Here is a 13840-nt window from a genome sequence, read left to right as displayed (position 1 = left end):
AATTCCACTCAGTTGAAAATTCTAAAGCTTCAAATAGTTGTTACTAAATATGAAAGAAAATGTGGTTTTTTTTAATTTTTGCACAATCTCAGTGCTCTGCTACCTATCTATGTGTTTTCATACTATTGGTTTTGTTTTTTCCTTTTTCTTTCATTTCTGTCTTTAAGTGATTTATCTTGAAGACTGGCAGAAATTATTTATGTAGTTTCTCTTACTCAAGATCATAAGCATACTTTCTTATACTTCAATTTATTTCTCCTAAAATATTTTATTGTATTTATTCTTTGCAAATCCTGGGGCTTGAACTCAGAGGAAGGGTGGGAGGGACAGGGGGGTGAAGAGAAATGGGGGGAACAAGGAAAGAAGGAGGGGGAAGGGAAGAGAGAAGAGGTGAGAGGGGAGGGAGGATAAAAAGGGAAGGGGGAAATGAGAGGGGAAGGAGGGAAGAAGAGGAGAGAGGAGGGAAAAGAGCAAAGGAAGGAACTGAACTCAGGGCATCCGCCTGTTAGGTAAGCACTCTAGCATTAGAGTCACAACCCAGCCCCTTTATTTTTAATTCATTTTTTAGGTAGAGTCTTACATTAATGTTTCCAGTGCTGTCCTGGAGCTTCAATCTTCCTGCCTCCACCTCCTAAGTCGCTGAGACTACACAGGCTTGTGTCACCAAGTCTTTTGTGTGTCTGGATGACATTCCATTGTGTTTGTATACCACCTTATCAACTCATCCCTTGATGAATGCCAGGCTGAGTCCGTATCTTAGCTATAATGAATAGAACTGGAATAAATGTGGACATGTGGGTTTTTCTTTGGTGTCTTTGGTGTGTCAACGTCAATCCTTTAGATATATACCCAGAAGCAGAAAGCTGGTGGCTTTGTGGGTTCAAGGATATGCAGCAGGGAGGAGAACATCTAAGAACCAGGAGAAACAACAATAGTAACAATTCGTGTAAATCTTTCATGAGAAGCTTCCAGTTCACCTCCTGCAGATACTGAATTTGGAAACCCCTGCTCCCATCTTAGCCTGAAGAAAAACACTGACCAAATAATAAATGATAGCTTTTCTTGGGCCCATGAACTTCTTGAGATGGCAAGCTGGAAAGAGGCCAATCCAGAGAGCCGCCAAGATCTTCCTGCCCAGAGCCCACGTGGCAGGCAATCTCAGGGGTGATTCAGGAAGATTGTTGAACGTTGTATGCACACTTGGGTGAATGAGAAAGGTTGGGGACCACACATATGTTGCATATCACATACCACATTCCACGTAAAACACACAGACTCTACATACAGCGCACACACACACACACACACACACACACACACACACACACATCCCATATACATCCTGCCCACATTCTACACACATCACACACACTCGCATTCCATACACACGTACTACACACCACAGTCCATGCTAGCAAGCCGTTTGTGTCAGGAATGGGTCAAAAAGTGAAGACTGCATTCCTGCAGTCCAGGAATCTTATGAACTTTGGGGCTGTGATCGATGCTGCTTTTGAATCTCTTCTAACAGCTTAGGGCCAGCCTGAGCTTGTCATGGACCCTGGAAAGGTCGCATCAGATCCTCCTCCATCACAGCTATGTGATGAGAACATCTCAGCCCTCTACGTCACTGCTCCCTATCACCCAGAAAGACTGAGCTCCTGCTGTCGGCCCAGAGCCACTCCTCGCAAGCTGGGCCCTTTATGCCACTGCACTTTGATCAGGCACTCTGTTGACCTCCATTTATCTTCCCCTTGTCACTTTTTTCCCTCCTGTTTGGAAAGTGGATGTACCACACCACGTTGAGCGAAGTTTCCAAATAGCAGAATCTGCTTTTCAAGTTTATCACTTGCAATGAATCCTGCCAGTAATTCGCTTTTTGCTCGTATAAAGGAAATAACTAATGGCTTTTGTCAAGTGAATAGCTAATTATCATTTACTTACTAGCCCATTCTTTCCTCATTGATTTGACATATGGTTATAATTATTTTATGCAAATTCTCCATACCTCAATGGAGAATTTTAGAATTGTATACCGTCTGTTCATCAGATCAACTTGCTTCTTTATCAATAAGAGCAATTTCTTTTTTTATAAGATCAAGAGCAATTTATTTTTTATAAATTAGCATTCTGATGGCCATGTGTAACACAATCTGAATGACAGTGGCTTTGAGGGATAGAAGTAACTTGTTCTCCTGTAACCACAAAAGCCGACTGCGCAGTGCTGGGCAGACATAGAACATTCAAGTGACAAGTGAGAATGGTTCTGGGTCCCACTTGTCACTTGGCCTCTGCCCATCTGTGGTTTGGGCCCTCATGGATGCCAGAAGGCTGACAACCACCAAGGAAACCTGTCATAGAAGAGAACGAAACAGGTGTGAAGTGGGAAGGCAATGGGCACAGCCTTGCCTCATCTGGATACGTCCTTCCTTATCAGAAGTCACACATGCGCATTCTGTTTAACCTGATCAGTCAAAACTATTTGGTGCCAAATCTGATTAGTCATAGAAGAAAGAGCCCGAAAATGTCACCTCCCAGTAACTTCAGGAGTGTGTTAGCAAGCAAGACAGGAGAGTATATATTGCTGGGCAGATCATAGATTTCTTGTGTTTGCATGTCTGAATCAAATTCCTCTTTTTTGATCTTTTACTTATTATTTTCGTTGTACTGAAGTCCAGGTCTGGTTCTATTCTTTCGTTCTTTTCAAAAGCTCAAAGCTGACATTCTACCCTTGAACCACACCTCACTTCCAGATTTTTGCTGATTAACTGAAGAGTCTTACAGACCCTGCCTAGGGTGAATTTGAACCATTGTCCTCAGATTTCAGCCTCATGAGTAGCTAGGATTATAAGCATATAGCACCAGTGCCCAGCCTCCTTCTTTAAAAAAAAATAGGGTATTCATGCACATTTGTAATACTATTTGAACTTTAAATTCGGCTTGTAGATTTCTATAGGAAAATATAGCTGAAAGTCTGTTAGTCTCTGCCGTTAGAAATTAAGATGGGGGAAAAATAGCTTGTTATTGGATTTCTTTAACTCATTCAGTTATATTTATTTGCCTTTCCCTGGGTAAATCTCCTGCATACTGCATTAGAATTATTCCTACAAAGCCAGTCAAAACATGGCTTTGTGATGGGGCTGTGCCGAGATTTATAACATCAGGAAATGTCATCAATGAGTGACACCATTCTCATTGGTATCGGGCAGACACTGAATGTGGCCTTTTAATGCAATCAACAGATAAAGCAAGCCAGGCATTGGTGGCTCAGGTCTGTAATCCTAGCTATTCAGGAGGCTGAGATCTAAGAGTCTTGGTTTGAAGTTAACCAGGGCAGACAAATCTACAAGACTCTTATCTCCATTTAATCAACAAAAAGCTGGAAGTGGAGGTATGGCTCCAGTGGTTGAGCCCTGAGTCTTGAGAGAAAAAGCCAACCAAGTGATAGAGGCCCTAAGTTCAAGCCACTGTCCCAAACTTCATTGCATGAGACAAGGCCATAGGAAAACTCTGCCCCGGGGTGACTTTTTCTATCTCACCATTCTAACTACATTGAACAGGAGCTGTAAGAAGCAACTGTTTTGTTCAACTTTAATCAGAACACTTCTAATACCTGCTATAAAGTTTTTATTAGATACCCCAGGTTTAGTCAGTATCCTGCTATTATTAATTTCCTCAAGCTGTGCTGTTTCTTTTATTGTGTCAGGCTTTATCAAATTGAATGTAAAATGCAATTTGACTCCTAATATCATACCATATTAAAATATATTGGAGGGCAAAACATTCTCTACCTCTCACATTAACTTATTTTTATTGAATAAATTAGGAGTTTCCCTCTCTACTCCTCTGTCAGATTGACTTATAAATTTCTACTTCTGAGTTTCTTTTCCTGTTTGGACATCAGGTTTTACTGGTCTCATAAAATCGGGCCTCTAATTTGTCTTTTTGATTTTTTTCATTTAGAATGTAGGATAAAAATTTCCTATTCCCTGAAGGTTCTGTACAGTTTACTTATACATTTTTACATGTTAGAGAAGGTATTTGTGGACCATTTAAATTTATTTTTAACAGTTTCCTTAATTATACAGAATCATACAGTACATTTGGTATTTTCTAAAATACCAAAATCAATTTTACTTAAATTAAAAAAATTAAATTTATTGGTGTAAACCTGTATATTTTGTGCTGGTACAGGACTTAAACTCAGGGCCTTACACTCTTGCTTGATATTTTCATTCAAGGCTGGCTTTCTACCACTTGAGCTACAATTCCACTTCAGCTTTGCTTCTGGCAACTCAGGAAGTTGAGATCTAAGGATCGTGCTTCAAAGCCAGCCAAGGTTGAAAAGTTCATGAGATTTTTACTGCCAATAAGTCACCCAAAAGCCAGAAGTAAAGATATGGCTCAAGTGGTAGAGCCAGCTTCAGCCAAAAAAAGCCAAGTAAGAGGATGAGGTCCTGAGTTCAAGACCTAGTACCCAGCACAACACACAACACACACACACACACACACACACACACACACACACACAATTCTCATAACCCCAACCTTTCGCATCTGCACATAGCTGCTTCCTATGACACATTGCTATGTTCTACTATTTCCAAATAAATGGCATTATTGCCCTTTGGGGAGTGTTTCTCATTATTATTTACATTGAAACTAGGGAGAGAGCTCCTCCCAGATAGAAGAAAAACTTCAAACATGACATAGATTCCATTCATGGTATAAACTGACATTCTCAAGCATGAAAAACACGAGAGCCACTTCTTTATTGCTTATGAAAGCATACCAAAGGAATTGGGTTGCAGTGTAATGTTTAATTTCTATCCTAAATCTTTCTATAGTGCCCATATGCTCAGAACTTATAAGGTGCATTTGCAGTTTCAGGATTTAAGTAGAACAATATGTCTGAATTCTGACATCCTGTGGAGAGTACTCAATTTGCTCACAACAAAATAAAAATAAATTAAAAATTAAATGGTAAAAAATGCCCTCCCAGCAAAGAAAACTCCAGCTTCACAGCTTCACAGGTGAATTTTAGAAAATACAGAAGAAAATACTCATACTAATTTTACACAATCTCTTCTAAAACATTGAAGCCTTTCTAATTTGTTCTAGGAAGCCAAAGCCTGAGAAGAAAATCAGTACAGAATAAAATGTCTCATGAACATTCATGTGAAAAGTCAAGGTAACTACAAATCAAATTATATATATGTATATATATGTATACATATGTATATATACGTATATGTATATATATTCTCACACACCCTCAGGAGGCTGAGATCTGAAAGTCCAGTTTCAGGCAAGAAAGTCCCTGAAACTCATGTCCAATAAACTACAAGAAAATAGCTGGAGCTGTGGCTAAGTGGTAGAGCACCAAGCCTTGAGATCAGGCTCTGAGATCAAGCCCTAGAATAAGCACAAGCACAAGCACATGCACACGTGCACACACCCAAGCACATAGATAATATAATACGATGCAGTAAGTTTATTTTGCAGAATGTGTGGTTGATTCACATTCAAACATCAATGTGATTGCGCTATTAACAAACTAAAATTAAAGAGAAGATCTTTATCTAAAGACAGAAAATTATTGGGGAAAAAAAACCACAATCCATTTCTGATTTTAAAATTGCTCTCTGCAAACTTGGAGTGAAAAATAATTTTCTCCAACTTAAGAATGTCTATAGTGATGCAGCACATCATTCTTAATATCAAAGGACTAAATATTTCCCCCATAAGTTAAGGTCAACACCAAAATTCCATGAACAGGACTTTCATCCAGGATCTTCCTATTTGCACAGTAAGGGAAATAATAGAATTAGGAGGGGTTGCATTGAGAAGGAAAATGTGGACATCTATTTGCAAAAGGCAGTCATTGAACATTCTACATGAAGCCTAGGTGGCTCATGCTTATATTCCTAGCTACTTGGAAGGCTGAGATCTAAAGATCACAGTTCAAAGCCAGACTGGGCAAGAAAGTCCACAAGGTTCCCATCTCTAATTAACCAGCAAAAGCCAGAAGTGGAGCTATGGCTCAAGTGGAAGAGCTCCAGCCTTGAGCTAAATTGCTAAGGGAAACCTTACAGCCAAGGCACTGAGCTCAAGCCCCTAGGACTAGTGAGAGCATGTATGTGCCCACACATATGTGTGCACACACACAACTCTGCAAGACCTGATAATACCTATCAGAAGCAAATTTAGTAAGTTTGCAAAGTACAGGCTCAGCGTCCCCAAACCAACTATATTTCTACATATTGATACCATTGAACAAATAGAAATAAAATATTAAATTCCATTTGTATTAGCATAGAGCATGGTTAAGGATGACACAAAAGAACTTTAAAAAAAAAGAAGGCTGCTGGGGCCGGAGTTTGGCCTAGTGGTTAAAGTGCTTGCCTAGCATGCATGAAGACCCGGGTTCGATTCCTCGGTACCACATACATAGAAAAAAGCCGGAAGTGGTGCTGAGTCTCAAGTGGTAGAGCTCTAGCCTTGAGAAAGTCCAAGGACAGTGCTCAGGCCCTGAGCTTAAGCCCAGGACTGGGGAAAAAAAAAAAAGAAGAAGGCTGCTAAAGGAAAGAAATGAATAAAAATGAGGAATTAACATTGTCTGCAGCTTAGAAGTCTAAATATTGCTAAAGCAGCAGATCACTTATAATGATCTGTAAACTCAGTGAGTGACCTATCAAAATCTAGGTAAATTTCTAATAGAAATTGACAAGCTGACTGAAAGGATGATAGTAAAAGTCTAGAATACCAAGAGAATGTTTGGAACAAATACTGTGTTAGAAGTTTAGTCCCCTGTCCAGTGGTGTGGGGTTAGGGGTAAAAAGTTTGGGGGTAGCCGAATTGCCCAGTGTGTGGGAAAATATGTGACTCTCAAATAAAGGCAGGCTATTGTAATTCCATTGTAGAACTTCTTCAGAAATAAACATCGGGATTTAAAAAGATTTTCTTAATGATGATTTAGGCTTGTCTGGGGGTGACCCATGCCTATAATCCTAGCTTCTAATAGGAGGCTGAGATCTGAGAATCCAGGTTATAAAGCCAGTTGGTGAAAGTTTTCTTGACAACAACAGAAAAACAGATGCAGAGGAGGGATGGCTCAGGGGGTATAGCAGCAGTCATGAATGAAAAAGCCTAGTGAGAGTATAAGGTCAAACTTCAATACCAGCAGCAGCAGAAAAAAAAAGCTGATTTGGTACAATAAAAATAATTTTTTCTGTTCCAATTGCCATGTTTAGTTTTTTGTAGGGAGTATGAATCATGTGTTTGTTTAAATGTTCTATTCCTTAATTGTATTCTTCATAGCTCATTTACTTGATATTTCATTTCAACATCAAAAGCTAATGTTTAATTCCATAAACTATACAAAATAAGACACTGCGCGTTAGACAAATCTGAAGTTAGAATAAACTGCTGAATGTGGTGGCAATACCCAGACAAAATGTACTCTATTCTTATGTTTTAATTTCAAAAAATAAACTATTAGGTATGATACATAGTATAATGTCAGAAATGTCTCGGCTTTAAAATTGAGTTTACCAAAGTAAAATAAAATAAAAGGGTTTAAAATCAGCACTGGTAGCTCACACCTGTAATGTTAGCTCCTCAAGAGTTGGAGATCTAAGAATCACAGTTTAAGCCTTCTTAGGCAGAAGGGTCCATGAGATGATTTCCAATTAACCAGCAAAAAAGCCAGTAATACAGTATGTCTTGATCAAAGTCAGTCTTTCCATCGTACAACTACTGAAAGATAAGGAATAGGCCTATCTGTGGACAGAAGGCCATCCCCCACTCCACACTCCCCCTCCCAGGGCACACACCACTGGGTGTGTCTCAGAACAGCAGATCACCTCCCCACCACACACATACACACCTTGGTGGAAGGTCTGCACCACTTGCGCTACAGGCAGGGAATTTGCCTCCAGTCCTGATCTTGTGTGATTTCACAAGATGCAGAACCCGGGGCCCAGATCCCCATACACTTCACAGTACCCTAAGGCCCAGAATCCCTGCAGCTCCTTCAGAGCCCGGCACCCAGATTCCCACAACCACCTGAACAGCACAGCCAGCCAGGGCCCCTGCAGGTCACACTCTCCTCCTACAAAAATCCAAGATGGGAGTGACTGTTCTCTCAGCTAAGCAGTCACCAATACAGGAACACAGAAAACATGGAAAAGAAGGAAACATGACACCTCAAGAGGAACAAAAAACAGTTCTTCAGTAACTGATCCCCAAAATACCAACCTACACGTTGTTCCCAAAGGAATTCAGAATTGTTATCTTAAGGGACCTCAGAAAGATGCAGGAGAATCATTTAATAAGAAAAAATCATGAGCACAATTCATTATTTGAATAACAAATTCAAAAGAAGCCTAGCTGAAAACCTTTAAAATAGCTGGGTCTGGTGGTTCATGCTAATCGGGAGGCTGAGTTCTGAGGATCACGATTTGAAGCCAGCCTGGACTGTAAAGTTCACAAGCCTTGTATCTCCAATCAACTAACCATCAGAAAATGGGAAATGGCACTGTGGCTCAAAGTGGTAGAGCATTAACCTTGAGTGAGAAAGCTCTAGGACAGGGCCCAGGCCCTAAATTCAAGCCCCACAACCAACAACAAGAACAACAAAAAAAAAACCTTTAAAAATAACTAAACAGGAATATTGGAGCTGATGAACTAAATGTATGAAATAAAAACAACCACCAAGAGATTCAATAGTCTTCTGTATCAAGCAGGAAATGGAATCGTGAAATTATAAGGTTTTTTTTTTACTTTATCATAGTAGATAAGCAGTATGCATTTAGAAGAATTCATGCTTCAAAACATTTTTGGTCCCTCATGGGGCCTGAACTCAGGGCCTGGCTGCTGTCCCTGAACTCTTCTGCTCAAGGTCAGTGCTCTACTGCTTTGAGCTCCACTTCCAGTTTTCTAGGGGTAAATTGAGAGAAGGGTTTCACAGACTTCCCTGCCCATGCTGGCTTTGACCTGAGATCCTCAGATCTCAGTTTCTTGAGTAGCTAGGATTACAGGCATGAGCCATCAGTGCCCGGTCCTGCTTCACATTTTGAGTATTGGTCTTTGCCTGGTCTAGAGCATGTAGCCATAATCACCTCTCAAATTGTTGGCAGAAGTGGTGAGCCACAGCTCTGCACGTTGGCTCATGAAGCCACACAATCGTAACTCTGCAGCACCCTATATTGCAGCGTTAAATGTGGTTTTGATTTGTGATACTTTCACCAGAACATGGGCTTGCTACGGGGATTTAACAACCCTTTGCGCCAAGGACCATCTGAACTCACATACTGGGAATTTTTAGGAGAGGAGACATAGGAAGGTATAAAGTCTATTGAATAAAATAGTTGCTGCAGACTTCCGCTTAGGAGAGAAGACGCCACCTACATCTGTGATTCTAAAAGATCTCTATTCTGGTTTGAATGTGGCTTGTCCTTGAGGGGTTCCTATATCGAAAGTCTGGTCCCCAGTGTATGGCAATGTTAAAAAGTTGTGGGCCTTTTAAAGATGGATATGGTGGGAGCTGGTTAGGTCTTTCTAGAGGTACTGTCCCTAGTTTTCAAGGTTCCCAGGAGAAGGTCGTTATACAAAGAGAAAAACCGGTCCCTCTCCAGTTTATGACTTTCAGTCTTGCAGTATGCTCTGTCCCTCTTACATGTGCTCTTGCCACTAAAGGGCTATTTGTCACGAGGTCTTTCCCTCAAAGATGCTGGCCCCATACCTTTGAGCCCACAAAACTGTGAGCTAAATAAAGCTTTGCTCTTTATAAAGTACTCAAACTCAGCTACAACCTAAGCAGGTCCTCTATGAAGTACTGACCTCAGATGTCAAAGACAGAGGATTTTTTTTAAAACAGTGAGAGAACACTACCAAGTTATTTACAAAGGGACTTAATTAGATTAACCAGTGGACAGTTCTACAAGAATCTTGTAAATCAGGAGAGACTGGGACAATGCATTTAAAGTGATAAGAGGAAAAATAAGTGTCAGCCATGCATACTTAACACAGAAAAGCTATCGTGAAGGAGATAAGAAATTTTTCTCAGGCAAGCAACAGCTGAAGGAGTTCATTAAGGTTAAAACTGAAATGCTGCTGAGAGGTTGTAGCTTAGTGGCCGTTCACTTTGCCTAGCATGTGCACCTGAAGGCAATTCTTTAAGCAGTAATTAAAGGTGGTAATTACTGTCATGAATATACATAAAATGTAAGACTCACATAGTCAGACACAGAACTGTCCGTCAACCATGTGCAAATCATTCGTACCTCCAGTAAGAAGGCTAAAAAGTCAAAATAGTAAGCAACAACTAGAACTACAAAAGTGGTGAAACTACAATAGGCATATATTGTACAAAAAAAACAGTGGCATCAAAAGCAGTGGAGTCTAGAATTTTTGTATGCAACACAAGTGGTTACCAGCATAACGTAGTTGATTATTTCTATAGGAATGCCATGTCTTATGTTTTATGTAAGCCTTGTGATGACCACAAAATAAAACCCTATGACAGCTGTACAACAATAAAGGGAAAGAAATGAAGGCTTAGAACTGCAGAAAAGGAAGAAATCGCAGAGAAGGATAAAAAGAATGAGGGAAAGGAACAAAGGGTTTATGGAACAATCAGGGAAGAATCACACAATGACATTAGTATATCTTTACTGATAGAGAAAAGAAAGTCTTGACTATAAATGGATTAAACAGGCTAATTAAAAGTCACTTCACACGCTAGATTCTGGTGGTTCACACCTGTAACCCTAGCTCCTGAGGACAATCTCAATTCTATGCCAGCTGAGGCAGAAAAATCCATGTGATGCTTATTGCCAATTTACTAGCAAAATACCAGAAGTGTTGCTGTGGCTCAGTGGGAGAGTGCAAGCCTTGAGAGAAAAAGCCAAGTGACAAATTGAGGACGTGAGTTCAAACCCCAGTATAGTCACAATAAACAAACACATAAGTAAATAAAATAATTAACAGTATGGCTAAATGGATTAAATAAACACATAAGTAAATAAACTAATTAACAGTGTGACTAAATGGTTTAAAAAAAAATACAAGCCCCAGCTATATGCTGCTTACAAGAGTCCTACATTAGCTAGCAGGACACAGTCTGAATGTAAAGAGGTTAAAACAGGAATATTCCTTACAAATGAAAACCAAAAGAGAACAAGGGTAACTAGATCTCTACATAACAGATTCCAAGCCGAAGTCATTATTTAATAATAAATCATAGCATTTATAATTATATGCACATCCAAAGTCAGAATACCTAAATACATAAACTGTATCAACGAATCTATACAAACAAATATATCAGAATAGAATAACAGGAACTTTCAACAATGAATAAATCAGCTGGCCAGAAATTGATATGGAAATACTGATTGCATTGCACTTTAGACCAAACAGGCATTCACAGAACATTCTGTTTAACAGCAGTAGAAAACACATTCTTCTCAAGCACATGCAGAACATTTTCCAAGATAGCTCACCCATGAGGCCATAAAACAAGTCACAACAAATTTAAGAAGATTTAATCGTATCCAGTATTCTTTCAGAAGGCAGTGATATGAAACGAAAAACCAGTAGCAGGAGGAAGCTTAGAAAATTCACAAACATAGAACTTAAGCACCCTGTTGTTAAACAACCAAGGAGTCAAGACCAAAAAACATGAAAGGGAAATTTAAAAAATATATCTTGAGACAAGTTAAGATAGAAAACAGAACATCATGAATAATCTATGAGATTCAGCAAAGGCACTTCTAAAAGGAGAATTTATAGTAATAAATGTCTCTTCTAAAAAGAGATGAAAGGTTCCAAATAAATTGCTTGATACAAGGCCTCCAGAAACTGGAAGAAGCAACTCTACCCAAAGCTAGGATGGAAAGAGAAATGAAGGTCACAAGCAGGATGACTGATAAACCAGAAGACAAATTAGAAATATGGAGCTGAATTTCTAAAATAAATAAATAAAAGGAAAACAAAAGAAGAAAGGCAAGAGAAACTAACAAAGCTTCAGCTAGATGAAGAAGACAGATGACTTACATACAAAATGGAAGAGAGGACATTAAACAGGCAACTCAGAAGTTTCAAAAGGTTAATAAAGACTATGGTGAATCATTGCATGCCAGCAGATTAGATAACCTGGAGGAGGTAAATAAATTCCTAGAAAAGATAAAAGCCTATCAGGACTGAATCAGCAAAAAATAGGAAGCTTGAAGACTAGTAACAAATAGAGAGGCTAAGGCAGTAATTGCAGCAGCAACAGCAGCAGCAGCAGTAGTCTTAATAAATGTTTCACTGTGCTGAGAGTAGTAACACATACCTGTAATCTCAGTACTCAGGGACAGAGGTAGAGCAGGATGCAGGGTTTGAAGCCAGCCTGGGCGACACAGTGAGATACTGTTTCATAGAAAGAAAAGAGAACAAAGGAAAACTCGCTTTAGAGTGAACACCTTCAAACCCAATATGAGGTACCATTATCTTGATACCTAGAAAGAGGCATCACAAGAAAATGACAGGCTAATTTGTTTGATGAATATTAATGCAAAGAACATCCTCAGTAGACTCTCACCACACTGAATGCATTGTATGTGAAAAAGTTTCCACATCGTGACTGAATGGTGTGTTCTCCTAGCATGCCCGGTGAGATTTATAGATCTGCATGAATCAGTGAGTTTCATTACATTGACAGAATGAAAGGTAAAAAACCATGTGGCATGTCAATTTATACAGAAAAAACCATGCAATATACTCTAAAACTCTTAATAGAAATTCTCAATAGCTTATGCATAAAAGGAAATTTTCTCACTGTAATCAAGACAAATTGTGAAACAAACAAAAAAAAACCCATAGGTATCATAACCCATAGAGAAAACTGACCAAGGATTCAACTCAGGGCCTCACACTTACTAGGTAAGTGCTTTACCATTTGAGCCATGCTCCCCAGTCCTTTTGATTTTTTTAGTTTGTATTTCACTTTTGCCTAGGCTAGCCTTGAACCAGAGTCTTCCCTGTCTGCATCTTCCAGATAGCTGGAATTGACATGTGCACTTAAAAAAAAGTTTATTGGCAGGGTAATGTATAGAGGGGTTACAGTTACATTCACCAGGTAGTAGGTGCATTACTTTTCACTCATTGATACCCCTCCTCATGGTTTGTCCCCGTGTCCCTCCCTCCATCGCTCCTGAGATGCATGCACTTTTATTTCTAGTATCCAGCGCTTCCATGTTTTGAACTATTGCCATTGTTCCCACTGGCAGCCTAACCAGTCCTGGAGAAAGTGAACAATGATGAGGTCACCAATGTATGTCAGGTACACAATGGAGCTTCATCCTCCTAGAAGTAGAGTCACAGATGCTTCGCACATTTCATTTCACATCCTTCCCCCATCTTGGTTTCCCTTCTGCAGGAATTCCTGTAACTTCTTCCACATTTACCCAGAGCTCATTCACTTAGCCCACTCTTTTCTCCTGGAGACCAAACTGGTAGGGTAGACCAGATGTCTTACTGTACCCACCCATGAGGTCATCCATGCTTCCTTTTAGTTGCATCATTGCCCTGGCTCAAGCAAGCTCAGCTCCTGCTTAACAACTTTAGGCAATACACTACTGCTTGCTTGCACAGGCTTTGGGTGTCTGACTCTCTTAGTGCTCTCTCAAGGCACCTATCATGGTAGTCAGGATCGAGGTGTGAGCCAGGAAAACAGCTGTGCTTAGATTATGTAGGCTGGATGGATTTCACAGCAGGTAGGTCAGGGATTCCAGAGCCAGCCTGAAGAGCAACAGCATGCAGAAGAAACCATGTCCTGTCCACCAGGCCCCTGGGC

Source organism: Megascapheus bottae, chromosome 34, assembly GCF_031878675.1.
Source record: "Megascapheus bottae isolate mThoBot1 chromosome 34, mThoBot2.hap1, whole genome shotgun sequence".
Classification (NCBI taxonomy): Eukaryota; Metazoa; Chordata; class Mammalia; order Rodentia; family Geomyidae; genus Megascapheus; species Megascapheus bottae.
Note: the sequence above shows the minus strand (reverse complement) of the source record.